The following is a 13,967-nucleotide window of genomic DNA, read 5'->3' as shown; positions in this document are numbered from 1 at the left end:
ACCCCATCTCCTCCCCACAACCACCTGCCTCTGTGGCAGAGCATTCTGTTTTGTTCTCTCTCTTCTTTTGGGTGTCGTGGTTTGCAATGGAGCATTGGGTGGCTGTCATGTTCAATCTATAGTTTGCTTTCAGCATGCCTCTCCCATCCCGAGCGGGTCCTCCAACCACACTTAAGTTGGTGTTCCCTTCTCTATCTCAGCTGCCTTTTCCCCTAGCATGTGAGGCTAGCTTCCAAGCAATAGAACCAACCTCCTGGTACTTATTTCTACTATTCTTGGGTGTTAGTCTCCCATTCTGTTGTTTTATATTCTGCAGATAAGTGCAATTTTTCTATGTCTGTCTCTCTCTTTCTGACTCATTTCACTTAGCATGATACTTTCCATGTTGATCTACTTATATGCAAAGTTCATGACTCCATCTTTTCTAACAGCTGCCGTTGTATAGTAGTATTCCATTGTGGAGATGTACCAAAGTGTCTTTAACCAGTCATCTGTTCTCGGGCACTCAGGTTTTTTTCCATATTGTGGCTATCGTAAACAGTGCTGTGATGAACATACATGTGCAGATGTCATTTCAACTATATATTTTTGCCTCTCTGGGATATATTCCCAGAAGTGGTATTGCTGGGTCAAATTGGAGCTCGATTTCTAAATTTTTGAGGAACGACCATATTGTTTTCCAGAAGGGTTGAACTAGTCGGCATTCCCACCAGCAGTGTTGGAGGGTCCCTTTCTCCCCACATCCACACCAACAGCGGTTGCTTCTGTTCTTTTGGATGTGTGCCAGTCTCTGTGGTGTTAGGTGGTATCTCATAGTTGTTTTGATATGCATTTCCCAGATGATTAGTGATAAAGAGCATTTTTTCATGTACCTTTTGGCCATTCATATTTCTTCCTTGAGAAAGATTCTGTTTGTTTCTTTGCCCCATTTTCTGATGGGGTTGGATGCTTTCTTCTTGTAGAGTTCAACCAGTGCCTTATATATCCTTGATATCAACCCCTTATCGGTTGGGTATTAGGTGAATATCCTTTTCCATTCTGTAAATTGTCTTTGTATTCTGGTGACTGTATCTTTTGTGCTGCAGAAGCTTCTTAGTTTAATATAGTACCATTTGTTTATCTCTGTTTCCCCTGGGTTGATGAGTTGTGTGTCATCTTTGAAGATACCTTTAGCTTCAATATTGTGGAGGGTTTTGCCGACCTTGTCTTCAATGTACCTTATGGATTGTGGTCTGATGTTGAGGTCTTTAGTCCATTTTGATCTGAGTTTTGTGCATGGTGTTAGGTCAAGGTCTAAGTCTATTCTTTTGCATGTGGTTGTCTGTAAAAAAATCACAAGGGTGGCGTGTGAGGGAGAGGGAGATGCAATGATGTGTTGGGTGGTTCCGTTGTCCTCGGGCACTCGGGGCAGCTCTCTCTCGCATGCACCGCTCGAGTTCGTGTTCTCGAGCTACTGTGTAAGGACCAGATCGGGACGGCTCCTCCTCGTGCTCTGCTTCTGTGTGTGCTGCTGTGCTCTCTTCTGTCTGTCTCTCTGTTTCTGTCTCTGTAGTCTCTCCTCTGGTCTCTTCCGGCCTCTCTCTGTCTCTGCTTCTGTGTCTTCTTCTGTTTGTGTTGTCTCCTTTGCTTCTGTGTCTTCCTGTGTGTCTTCTGTGTCTTCTCTTGTGTCGTCTTCTTCTGTCTTCTTCTGTCTCCCTGTTTTCTTCTTCTGTCTCAGTTTATACAGCAAATTACATAGGGTGGTGACACAAAGGTGGGTTGAACATTAACAAATCAACAAAGGGTAAGACCATGTCTTGAGGAGATTAACAAAATCTCATCTAAGGAATTTGATGAGATTACTAGGAGATCTGCTCAAGGGTGGGGTCCAAACAAGGGTGTGTCAGGGTGTGTTCCTTTCTTCCTTCCTCAGCTAGTAATCCGCTTAAATATTTATAGTGAATTTACTTCTAATATTTCTAGCAATGTCATTCTGTATGAGCACATTAAGAGATACATCAGACTTAAAGTTTGGTTCTTCCTGAGGACATCTCACTATATATTCCAGACCACAGTCCTCAGGCCAGGTTAGTCTTCCTAACCCCAGCAGGGTCCTAGTCTCGTTGTTACTTTTGGATCAAAATATAGAGTATTTGCTTCATTCCCTAAATAACTCTATGTTCTTTTGCAATAAGTTTGCTTCCTCCATTTAGGTAAAATTTAAGGGAAATCACAAAGAGAATTACCTGTAGATCTGGATAGTCAGAAAAAGTTACCAGGGTACGGCTTCCTAAAGATATGAAGTTGGCTTGCTCTTCAAGCCCAAGTTCTCCCTTGAACATGTATCTCCCTTGCTTGTCTCTGTGTCTTTTTGCCTCTGGAGAAGGCTTTATACTTTCTCTTGAACATGTGCTCCTCTCTCGCTCCTCACATTTTACTAAATAAATTTCAATAAAATCTACCCTGTCTTACAAACTCACAAAAAGGACATGGTATTATTGGAGGTGAAAAGCAAGTATTGGGAGGAAGTGGAAAGAAGACACCCTTATACACTATCAGTGAGAATATGAATTGTTATAGACGTTATGGGAAATGGTATAGAAATCCCTAAAAAAAAAGGAGAAGAAATTGAACTCAATCCAGTCATTCCTTTCTGAGAGTGTTCTAAAGAAATACAAAGCAGTAATTAAAGAGTACCACGTAAATAGTTATGTTACCGATCACATGCTTTATGTGTATGAGGCCCTAAGTTTGAATGATATCTGGTGCTGCACAAAAAGAAAAACCAAAACACAAAGTTGAATACTTTTACTCCATGTTCACCACAAGGTTATTTACATTAGCAAAGTTTGGAAACAGAACAGATAATCATTAGAAGATGAATAGAAAAAGAGAATGTGGTTTGCATAATTAATGGAATACTAGTCAGCTCTAGATAAGATTTCACCTTGCCATTTGTAACAGCATGGAAGGACCTAGAGTTTTGTGCTTTTGAGAAACAAGTTAGATGGAGAAAGACAGATGCAATAATTTTGCCCATATGTGCTACATTAAAAACAGAACAAAACAAATGAACAAATAAAATCATTAAATAAAACGAGAATAATTTTTATGGTATGAGACCAGAAAAGACGTGGAGAGGAGATACATGAATAAGATACAAGAGGAAAATCAATTGGTGGAGTGAGAATTGGAGTTTTAGTGATGGACTTAATGCAGCAGCACACCTGTACTTTTGTAGTGTCACAATGTGATGTTACATCAATAAAGAGCTATTACTCAGGTAAATGTCTTGTCTTGGTTTCATGTCTTGGAAGGTGAGTGTGGACTCTTATAATTATCAAAAGTTAAGTAGTTTTCAGTATGCATCATCTCTCCGGAATGTTGGAGGAGAGAAAAGTGAGAAAATCATTGCATTTAAAATAATTTGCTACAACTATAACACTTTATGTTATCCATATTTCCCCAAAATTCAAATTATTGTATGAAAATTAATCCTTGCTAGCAAGCACCATTAGATTGACAGGCTAAAAATGACCCTACAAACAACAGCATGAAGAAGAGTCAAGTCTGGTACTATTACCAGGTTGTCAGAAATTTCCCAGATGACTGGTTAAAATCTTCCCAATGACATATAAACATTTAAAATGATAAATGTATAGTTACTCAGTCACATTAGTATTCAGCTGTATCACTGTCATCCCATTGCCCATCAATTTGCTTGAGCGGGCACCAGTAACATGTCCATTGTGAGACTTGTTACTGTTTTTGGCACACGGGTAGCTTGCCAGTCTCTGCCTAGCTAAATATGTACTGAGTAAAAATTCCAAATTATGAATGAGCCTTAGATAAGACTTGCTAAGTGAAAGAAGTCAGTCACAAGATTATATTGTATGATCCTTCATATAAGTGTCCAGAGGCCAGAGAGGGGTTAAGACACATGCCTTGCATGTGGCTCCCCCCAGTTTGATTCCTGGCACCATGCATCTCAGGGGGCAGCCCTGGGGAATCCCAACGCCACTGGATTGGCCTGGACAGTCCTCAGCACTGCCTAGCAACACTGCATCCTTAGGTCCTTGCACTGAACAGTACACTACAGTGGTCAAAAATCACATGCAGGGTTCTGACTTCAAACAGTTCAGAACAGGGGCTGGAACGAAAGTACAGTGGGGAGAGCATTTGGCTTGCACACAGCCCATCCGGGTTTGGTCCCTCACATCCCATAGCACCACCTGAGCACCCCCAGGAGTAACCCCTGAGCATCACCGGGTTGGATCCCTCCTCAACAATTCTTTTTTCAAATGTGCTGGATAGGTAAATCTGCATGATGGAAAACGGATTACAGTGTTCTATGTTTGGGAATTTGGGGCAAAGGAAAATATAACAGCGAATGGGTACAGGGCTTCTTTTCTGGAAGGATAATGAAACTGGAATTAGTGGCATGGTTTACAACTCTACTCCGGGACAATTCAAAGGAGCAGAGCGCGGCTTTGCTGCCAGAGCTGAGTCTGCTCCCAGGACTGCAGTGCCCCTGAGCCTGGCAGGTTTGGCCCCAAAGCTAAAACCCCAGGGGGCCCGAGTGATGGTACAGCCGGTAGGGCATTTACTTTGCACATAGTCAACCCACGGTTCAATTCCTAGCACCCCATATGTCCCTTGAACACTGACAGGAGTGAACCCCGAGTGCAGAGCCAGGAGTATGCAAACCAAACCAAAATAATTGGCCTCCTACAAAATATGCAAAATCTTATCACTTTAAATGAACTGCATCTGAGTTATATCGCAACAAGGCTGTTTTATAAGACAATTAAACTCCCAAATTAACTCTAGACCTGCCCTATCTCCTACAGCTCTCTCAAAAATGACCCAAACAAAGAATCGAAGTTACTGAAATTAAACTCCTTTCTCCAATTTAACACTTTGTCCCTTCTGACACATCTAATGAGTTACAAATTTCAAATAGTTCTCTCTCTGGGGCAAAGAGATAGTATTGAGATTAAGGCGCTTGTCTTGCACGTGACCAACTCTGGTTCGATTCCCTGCATTGCAGAGGGACCCCCAGCACCACAAGGTATGACCCCCTAATTAAAAAAAAATCACTTCTCTCTCAAATCCATTTCTTTTCAGCCTGTTACTGCCAATTTCACTCATCCCAATTGCCTTCTATCTGCCACCCTCCATTTAATTTACCCTTCTACTCACCCTCTATACTTTTGCTAGGAAAGATCTTTGATGCTCCTAAAAGGTCTGAAAGATAATCTCCACCACATCCCTTCTCATTCAAAACTCTGCTGGCTTCCGATACTTGGTAGGTGAAAGACACAAACTCCAGAATTCCTTCAAGAAATTAACCCTCAAAGCTCTCACGGTCCTATTTAGTTATAGGCACGAAGAGACTGGCCACACTGCGTTCCCACTCTCGTTTTCATAAGCATCTCCTCTGCCTGGAGCATCCTGGGCCTGACTTTCATTCCTATTGCATCTCAGGACTTGGCTCACACCCTGTACTTTCCCAGCGTAGGAGAGCACAAGCTCTTCTCCATCTGCAAGACTCCCTTTTCCATGCTTGCATGCACACTGTGCATTGCCTCTCCATACGTAAGTATGGGCCACCTACTTGAGCACCTGTGGCCTCGAGACTGAAGCCACATACACCATCTCCATGTGAGGGAAAAGGCTCAGTGAGACCGCTGTGCAGTGAGGGACAGAACAGGATTTTATTTTATTTTATTTTTTTTTAAATTTTTTATTGAGTCACCATGTGGAAAGTTACAAAGTTTTCAGGTTTAAATCTCAGTTATACAATGCTCGAATACCCATCCCTTCACCAGTGCTCATATTCCACCACCAAGAATCCCAGTATAGCTCCACCCCGGCCCCTCACACCCCTAACCCCCCCACGCCCCTAGCCCCCCTACCCTAAGCCCCCCCCCCGCCTGTGTAACTAATAAATTTCACTTTACTTTCACTTTGATTGCATACAATATTTCAACAAAACTCACTGTTATTGTTTGGAGAGTCTCTCCCCTAAAGTCAGTCCTCAGAGCAGGATTTTAGGGCTGAATTCATGATGTCCCTGCAGTCCAAACTCTCCCCACGCGACTTTTCCCTGTGCCCTGCCGTCCCCTCCACAAAGGTGAGTTCAATCATCTTCCCTGTCCTCCTGTATCCCCAGTGCCCACGGTGTTTGCTGGTCATAGGAGAGAGCACAGATGTGTGATAAAAAGTGGGGAAAGAGTATTAGTATTCAAATGCCTATTTAAATATTTTGTATACTTATAGTAAAATTTAACAGGAATGATAAAATGCAAAGTTCATGACAGTGATCATTTGTGGGTTTGGTGTTGGGTCAAGAGCAGTAGTTAAGGGAAGAACAGACTTTATGTGCTAAAATTTCCAGAAAAATAAAAGGACAGAGTCTTTTTTTTTTTTTTTTTTTTGCTTTTCGGGTCACAGCTGGCTATGCACAGGGGTTACTCCTGGCTCTGTACTCAGGAATTAGTCCTGGAGGTGCTGGGGGACCATATGGGATGCTGAGAATTGAACCCAGGTTGGCCGTGTGAAAGACAAATGCCCTCCCCTCTGTGCTATCACTCCAGCCCTAGGACAGAGTGATTTTTTTGGCAATTCTGTGTTGTGGGAACACAGATGTTTTATTTTGAGTATTTTAAATAGAAAAAATAAAATATTACAATGGTATAAAAAGAATCATTAAAATAGTAGTTAAAGTTAAAATTTACTCTGGTTATAGTAGCTAGTGAATCTTGCATGAATTATAGACAGGTTATTTTGTTTATATTTTCTGTTTTTGTGGTGTTGGGATCAAACGCAGGCATGTGCTATCCATGGTGTCACACGATCAGCAGAATAATTAAGCTTTCAGTAGTGTATATAAGATTTAGGTATTTTCTTATTGAGCTCTCAAACTGTTAATACCACTGAAATAAAGACTACTTTTTGGTACATCTATAAATAGAAAGGATATCACCTGTAGTGTTCTTAAAACTTCTATTTTAAAAGTGGAATCTCTTTTTTTTAATTTTAATTTTTTTATTGAATCACCATGAGAAAAGTTACAAAGCTTTGAGGCTTAAGTCTCAGTCACACAATGATCAAATCCCCATCCCCTCATCAGTGCACATGTTCCACCACCAAAAACCCCAGTATACCTCCCATCCCACCCCCCCACACTTGTGTGGCTAATGATCTTCATTTTATTCTCTCTATACTTTGAATACATTCAATATTGCAACAGCAAACTCACTATTATTATTTGGAATTTCCCCCCAGCAATCAAACCTGCTGAATAGGCATCATTTGATAATTTGTTTTCCATTGTTGAGAATGAAGAATATATGAGCTCGTGCAGCCACAACAACGACTGCGTGGTTTTGGATTTCTGATATTTTAGTAATTAAATCAAAAGTGATTTCTGCCAGAAGTCATGTCACTGCAAGCTCCTACCTCTGGTTAGTGGGCTGTATAAGATGGCGGTCACCATGTGGCCACCGCCTCCACCGCTGCAGGAAGGAAAGGCCAAGAGAGAAAAACCTTTCCCCTCCGGGGGCGGCATGGGGTCATAGCTCAGTCTAGATGCATTTCTGTAAGAAGCTGCTGGGTGGCCAAAAGCAGTTAGTAGGCTTCCTGGATCATGGTCTTTTAGGAGCAGAGGAGCCATTTCGTGTACGGCCGCTCTGGATCTCGACTGGGTGGAGAGCCAGAATCTCTTCTTATAAGATGATATAATCACTATACTCAAATTTTCTTTGGTACAGATGAAATAGATTAAGTGGAAAAATAGTCATTAGAATGTTTATTAATTTTTTCTGTTATTTTTATTGAATCACCGTGAGATACAGTTACAAAGGTGTCATGTTTGAGTTTCAGTCATACAATGATCAAACACCCGTCCCTCCACCAGTACACATTTTCCACCACCAATGTCCTCAGTATTCCCCCCTTTCCCATCCTCCCCCCTGCCACTATGGCAGACAATTTCCCCATACTCTCTCTCTACTTTTGGGCATTATGGTTTGCAATTCAGATATTGAGAGGCTATCATGTTTGGTCCTTTATCTACTTTCAGTACACATCTCCTATCCTGAGTGATTCCTCAAACCATCAATGACTTGGTGATCCCTTCTCTATTCCTGCTGCCTTCTCTCCCAGCTCATGAGGCAGGCTTCTAAGTATGGAGCATTATTCCTGTCCTTTGTGTCTACTATCCTTGGGTATCAGTCTCATGTTATTTTATATTCCAGGGAAAATTCTGCCAGGAATTACATAGCCCAGCTCACAGTCCCAGTGCATTGCTGTAAGAAGTCTTTGAATTCAAAGTCTTTAGGCGCAGAGTGTCCGATTCGCGCTCAGAGGCTCCGGATTTATCTGGGCCGAGGGCATGCCGGTTATGCCCCCTTCCCATGAGTTCCTGGGAGCCCCAAAAGTAAAAACCGAATACCTCTGGGTTTGGAGTCACAGAAGATGGCGCCTGCCACGTGGGTGCCGCCAGGCCGCCGCTTTCTGTGCAGGAAGACAGGGTGGGGAGAAAAAAAAAAATCCACCCCCGGCAGCACAGAGTTGTAGCCCAGTTCGCAGTCCCAGTGCATTGCTATCGGATGCTGCACTGGATGCCCGAATGTGTTACATCTCTGGAATCAAAGTCTTTAGGCGCAGAGGGTCCGATTCGTGCTCAGCGGCTCCGGATTTATCTGGGCTGAGGGCGTGCCGGTTACGCCCCCTTCCCACAAATGAGTGCAATTATTCTATGTCTTATTTCACTTAGCATAATACTCTCTATGATCATCCACTTACAAGCAATTTTCATGACGTCATCTTTCCTAACAGCTGCATAGTATTCCATTGCGTAGATATACCAATTTTTCTTTAACCAGTCTTCTGTTCTTGGGCACTCAGATTGTTTCCAGATTTTGGCTATTGTGAACAGCGCTGCATGATCATTAATTTATAAATAAAAATTATTTAGATTAACTATACTGCTAATAGCAAAGTTTTAGGGCCCACCACCTATGTCTCTCACCACGTCCACTCACTCATGGGCCCTGCTCCACCAAGTCCCAAACAAATCTCCTAGGAGATGTGCACCAAGCAGCTAGCTCTTAGGGAATTGCTGGCCCCTGCTGCTGAAAACCCCAGAGCCCCGATGGGAGCTGGCAGGCCCCATATCCACCGAAGGAAGGCTCTGGCAATAGCACCCACCCCCACCACTACAGCCACGCCAAGGGCTCAAGTCCACCGCCTCAGGAATATTCTCTGCAGAGACACCAATCTCCAAATAATCTCAGGTACCAGCTCCTAGGGCTGAGAACTCTGTTTTTCCCCCCAGAGTCGGGGTACTTAGCCTTACCTCCACACCCCATGCTTCAGGAAGTCCCAGTAGTGCCACCCACCATCCACGTCTGCCACCTTGTTGACTCTTTGACCCAGACCATCATTGTGGAAGTGTCTGGTCCTGGTCAACACCTCCTGAAGCAACAAGAAACTTAATAAATTCTTAGACAAGGACTTACCAATCCTGCAATCAGATATAACGATGTTCACATAAATTTAATTTCTAGATATATTGATATTAATATTGCAACTTTGTTATCTCATCAGTTTTAATCCTAGAACTGTATCATGGTTGCTGTTTTTCTACTTTAAATAAGAATAAAATAAAATACACAGTACTTCACATAAAAAAGAACTAATTTAACATCCCCCCAAAAATGTTTCAGGCATATAATATTCCAACAACATACCCACTGCCAAAGTCTCATCATTCCTTCACCAATGTCCCACTGTCCCCTGCTACTCACTCCTAGTCCACTCTTGGTAAACTCAGTTCTGTTGGCCAACTCTCAGGGTCTGATGCCATTGGCCACTTGTTATTCCCTTGTTATGTTTATTTAGGTCATTTTTAAATTTGCCCTTCTACTTCTGACTGGAAAACAGTAAGGAGACTTCAAATAATTTAAAACAAGATTCTCTATGACCCAAAAATTCTACTTCTTGGCATCTATCCCAAGGACCCCAAAACACTATATTGAAAAGGTTCTGTGTTCTGTGTTCATGGCAGTACTATTTGTAAGCCAACTAAAATGCCTAAGAACAGATAATTGAATAACAAAACTGTGTTGTGCATATTTACACAATGAAGTATACTAATTATTATAAGGAAATGTGAAATTTACCTCTATGTGCATGCAAACTAGAGGATATCATGTTTAGTGAAGTCATTGGTGAATTAAAAAAATCAATTAATAACATTAATTTTTTTATAATTTGGCAAATGTCTGAACAAAATATCAAGATAAATTATTGATAAAAGTGCATTGGAAATTCAAACTCATTTTCTGAGTTTTGATAGCTATCTTTTGAATAATAGTTTGCATGGCCTTCAAGACTATTTTTATAATTTCTAGGAGGCAAATTTTGGATTTAAGTATTAGAGATGTCAGGAAAATAATACAAATTAATAAGGCAAGATACATGATTTAACCACTTTAAAAATACTTGAACCCATATTGGTATTATGCCATAGTGGTATTATGCATACTAGCCAAAATATGAATCAACCTAAAATGTCTAGGGATAGATGGCTGGATAAGGAAGCTATGATCTGATTTAACCCAATGAATACAAGTACGCAATTAAAAATGTAAAAAACTGTGCCTTTTGGGACAAAATAGTAGAATTTGTGATAGCAATAGTAATCAAAAAATGGAAAAGGACATATTTTATAATAAGAAATAATTAGTGTGCAGGTCGTTACAAAATGCCAGTGGACCAGAAGCTTATATTCGGTAGACTGGGAGCACCTGTAAAGGCAACTAGAGGCCGCCCCAAAAGCCTCTGTCCCTCTTGGAGAGCCTGGCAGCTACCGAGAGTATCCCGCCCACACAGCAGAGCCTGACAAGCTACCCGTGGTATACTCAATATGCCAAAAACAGCAACAACGACAGTCCTCATTCCCCTGACTCTGAAAGAGCCCCTAATACGCCATCGGGCTACACTAGTATGCGACAGGGACAAATGGAGATGTTACTGGCACCTACTTGAGCAAATTGATGAACAACAGAATGACAGTAACACAGTGAGGCAGTGAATTATATTAAGAAATGAGTGAAATAAAGTGAAAAAATCACTCGATGGTTTAGCTCTTATAAAACAAGAATGGAATATCAAAAAGAAGAATGGAGAAATGGATTGGGGGATCATTTTGACTGTGAGAAGAAATTACAACTTTGGAGCTGAGTGTGATAGGTTTATATACATATAGAAGTGTGAAGGTATATTCTTGTGAAGTTCTTTAGTATTATAAATCAATGATAAATTCCATTGGGTTGAAAAGCAAATTTAAATCAACTTTAAAAATCTGGTCTTGGGAAAGATGTATATACTAATCTTTATGTATCCTATAAAAATTAAATCAACTTAAAAAATCTGGTCTTGGGAAAGATGTATATACTAAAATTTGGCCCTTAGAATAATGAGGAATTAGGAAAGAAACTGCAGTTAATTCCAGGCAACTCACTGCCTCCTTCAAAACACAGTCTAAAGTGTTTTCATCCATAATGAGTGCCTATAGATACATTGTTTTCTTAGTATAAAAGTGGAGTATGATAAAGGAAGTTATTTCTCAAAAACTGATCTAACTAAGCCAACTCATTGAAGGACATTAATTGCCACTGTGGGATTTGCCCTCCCAAAAGTCCCAGTCAGAGAAAGAAAGTGGCATTATTCTTTTGTTTTCTTTAGCTTCTCATACTCTAGAAAAAAGGGTTCATCCCCTGATACACGAATGTTTTAATGATTCCTTCGTCCCCTGTTAAAACCCAGTCTTGACGGTAGGCTCAGAACTCTTGTAGCAACAATGATCACTGGGATATTGAGACTCCATCTCCTAATTTGATATGGGAGCACAGAATATAAGATGTAGGTGGCCATTCACACTGGCCATTTCAAGGAGATGAAAACCAGAGCTCAGATGGGTTCTCACTTAAAGAGGATTTTGATCAGGAAGACAAGTACAGGATTGTGGACTGGCACGAAAAGAGAAGAGAAAGAATTGTTTGAGTGCTACTTAGTAGGTAAGAGTATAAAAGTGCTAATATAAAATGTTGACCAGTGAAGTGGGGGGGGGACGTGACTCAGATTATCGACACCTTTCTCCTCCAAAATGTCTTTCAAAAACAGAAAGGGGCTTTTAAAAATTGCGCTCATGACAATGAAAGCCTTGCTAAGACTTTGAACTGACCATCTTTCAGAAGAAGAAAACGAAAGTATAAAATTCTTCAAGATTACATTGAGATTAAAAAACTTTTAAAATTAAAAATTAAATCATTATCATTTAGGTCACATGTCTGCAAAAGTGTTAATGCTTCTAGTTCTGATGGACACTGTCATCTTACCTCACCATCACCAAAGTGGCCAAGGGAGGTTTTTTTTTTGGAACTTGGATGGTATAGGGCCTCCTACCTGGAGACACTCTCTCCCACAGCACTATATTCCCAACCTGAGAACGTTTTTCTTCTTATAAGTCCTTTAGAAATGCTAAAGGATGAGTCATACAACAGATAAAGACATCTGCTACTTTAGTTAATGTGGTTTGTTGTTTGGGCATGTATACAAGGAAGGAAAAAATATATCTGCATTTGATGAAGCGACAATCACATCATATTTTTCATAACTTTCTTCTATCTAGGGAAATTAAAAAATCTTTTGTGAGTTGTAATCCTTCAGTGGAAGTGACCTTTGATGGAAATGATCTTTAAGATGCACCGTTTGACCCTGCATGTTTCAGATTCTTCCACTGGGAACGCTTCACCATCCCCAGAGCTTCGGCCTCACCTTTGGAGAGGTTTGGGCCTCACCCATGGAAAGGATTTCTTACAAATAGGGTCCTTTATGGATGCATGTAGTTTATTAGATGTCTTCTTCCCTAAAATAATGATCTTCATAGACCTTGATTTGATACTTTTTTATTTTTTAACTTTTTAATTTTAATTTTTATAAAGTTGTTCACAATAGTTCATTACAAATAATGTTCAAACACCAATTCCACCACCATGCACCTTCCCACCCCCTTAAGAGGAAAGTGTGTTCAGATTGTTGCATTTCAAAACCGAACAAATATGCACTACTTTTGGTACATCAGTGGGCTAGAGTATAAGTTTTATTCCGGGAGCTTTATTTCATATCTCTGGGTCTTGGCCGTTGATGAGATTATATGGTTCCAGGGGCAGTTTGTGGGTGTGACTGCCAAGCTCCTGGAAAACCGGGGAGCTGGGAAGAGGAGGCTCAGTTCTGTTCTGAGCTGGCTTGGAGATCTCAGTCACAAGTCCCACATACCTGGGTTTTTCTGCAGGTTTCCCCGTAGGTGAGGCTCATCCGCGTGTGTGGAGATTGAGCATGGCTGCGGTTGGGTCCTGGAGGTTTTGGGCTGCCAGGGTGCTACTTGGGATGGGGAGGGAAACTCAACCCACCAAGCTCCGAAGTGCCCCAGTGAAGACAGCCTGGCGCAGGGTCAGAGTGTTCTGTGTTGCTCTCTTCCAGGAGCTTTGCTTTAATACTATTTTAAAGCCAAAGTACTGCATGATTTCTGAGTTTTAGTAAGAAGTCTAGAGAAGTATAATAATTAGTGAGTGATGATCAATTTTAAGGTCTGAATCAGTTCTATAATGTTGGGTCAACCAATTTTTAATTCTAATATGTTCTCCCAAGGTCTCCCTTTCAGAGAATGAGTTATTAAGAGGCCCAGGATGAGGGAAGCAAATATGATGTGATAAAGGTAAATGAAGCCAGGCACTGCACTCAAAAATAAGAAGGGATATTTAAATGGGGGGATTATTATGCCTTGTTAAACAAGTACATCACAGCTGTAGTACTCATTTTTCTTGTGAGATTAAAAACCCACTGCAAGTATGAATCACTGAAGAATTACAACTCTGAATGACATATAACATACACTTTTAAGTTGTTAATGACTG

Source organism: Sorex araneus, chromosome 2 (assembly GCF_027595985.1).
Source record: "Sorex araneus isolate mSorAra2 chromosome 2, mSorAra2.pri, whole genome shotgun sequence".
NCBI classification, from domain to species: Eukaryota; Metazoa; Chordata; class Mammalia; order Eulipotyphla; family Soricidae; genus Sorex; species Sorex araneus.
Note: the sequence above shows the minus strand (reverse complement) of the source record.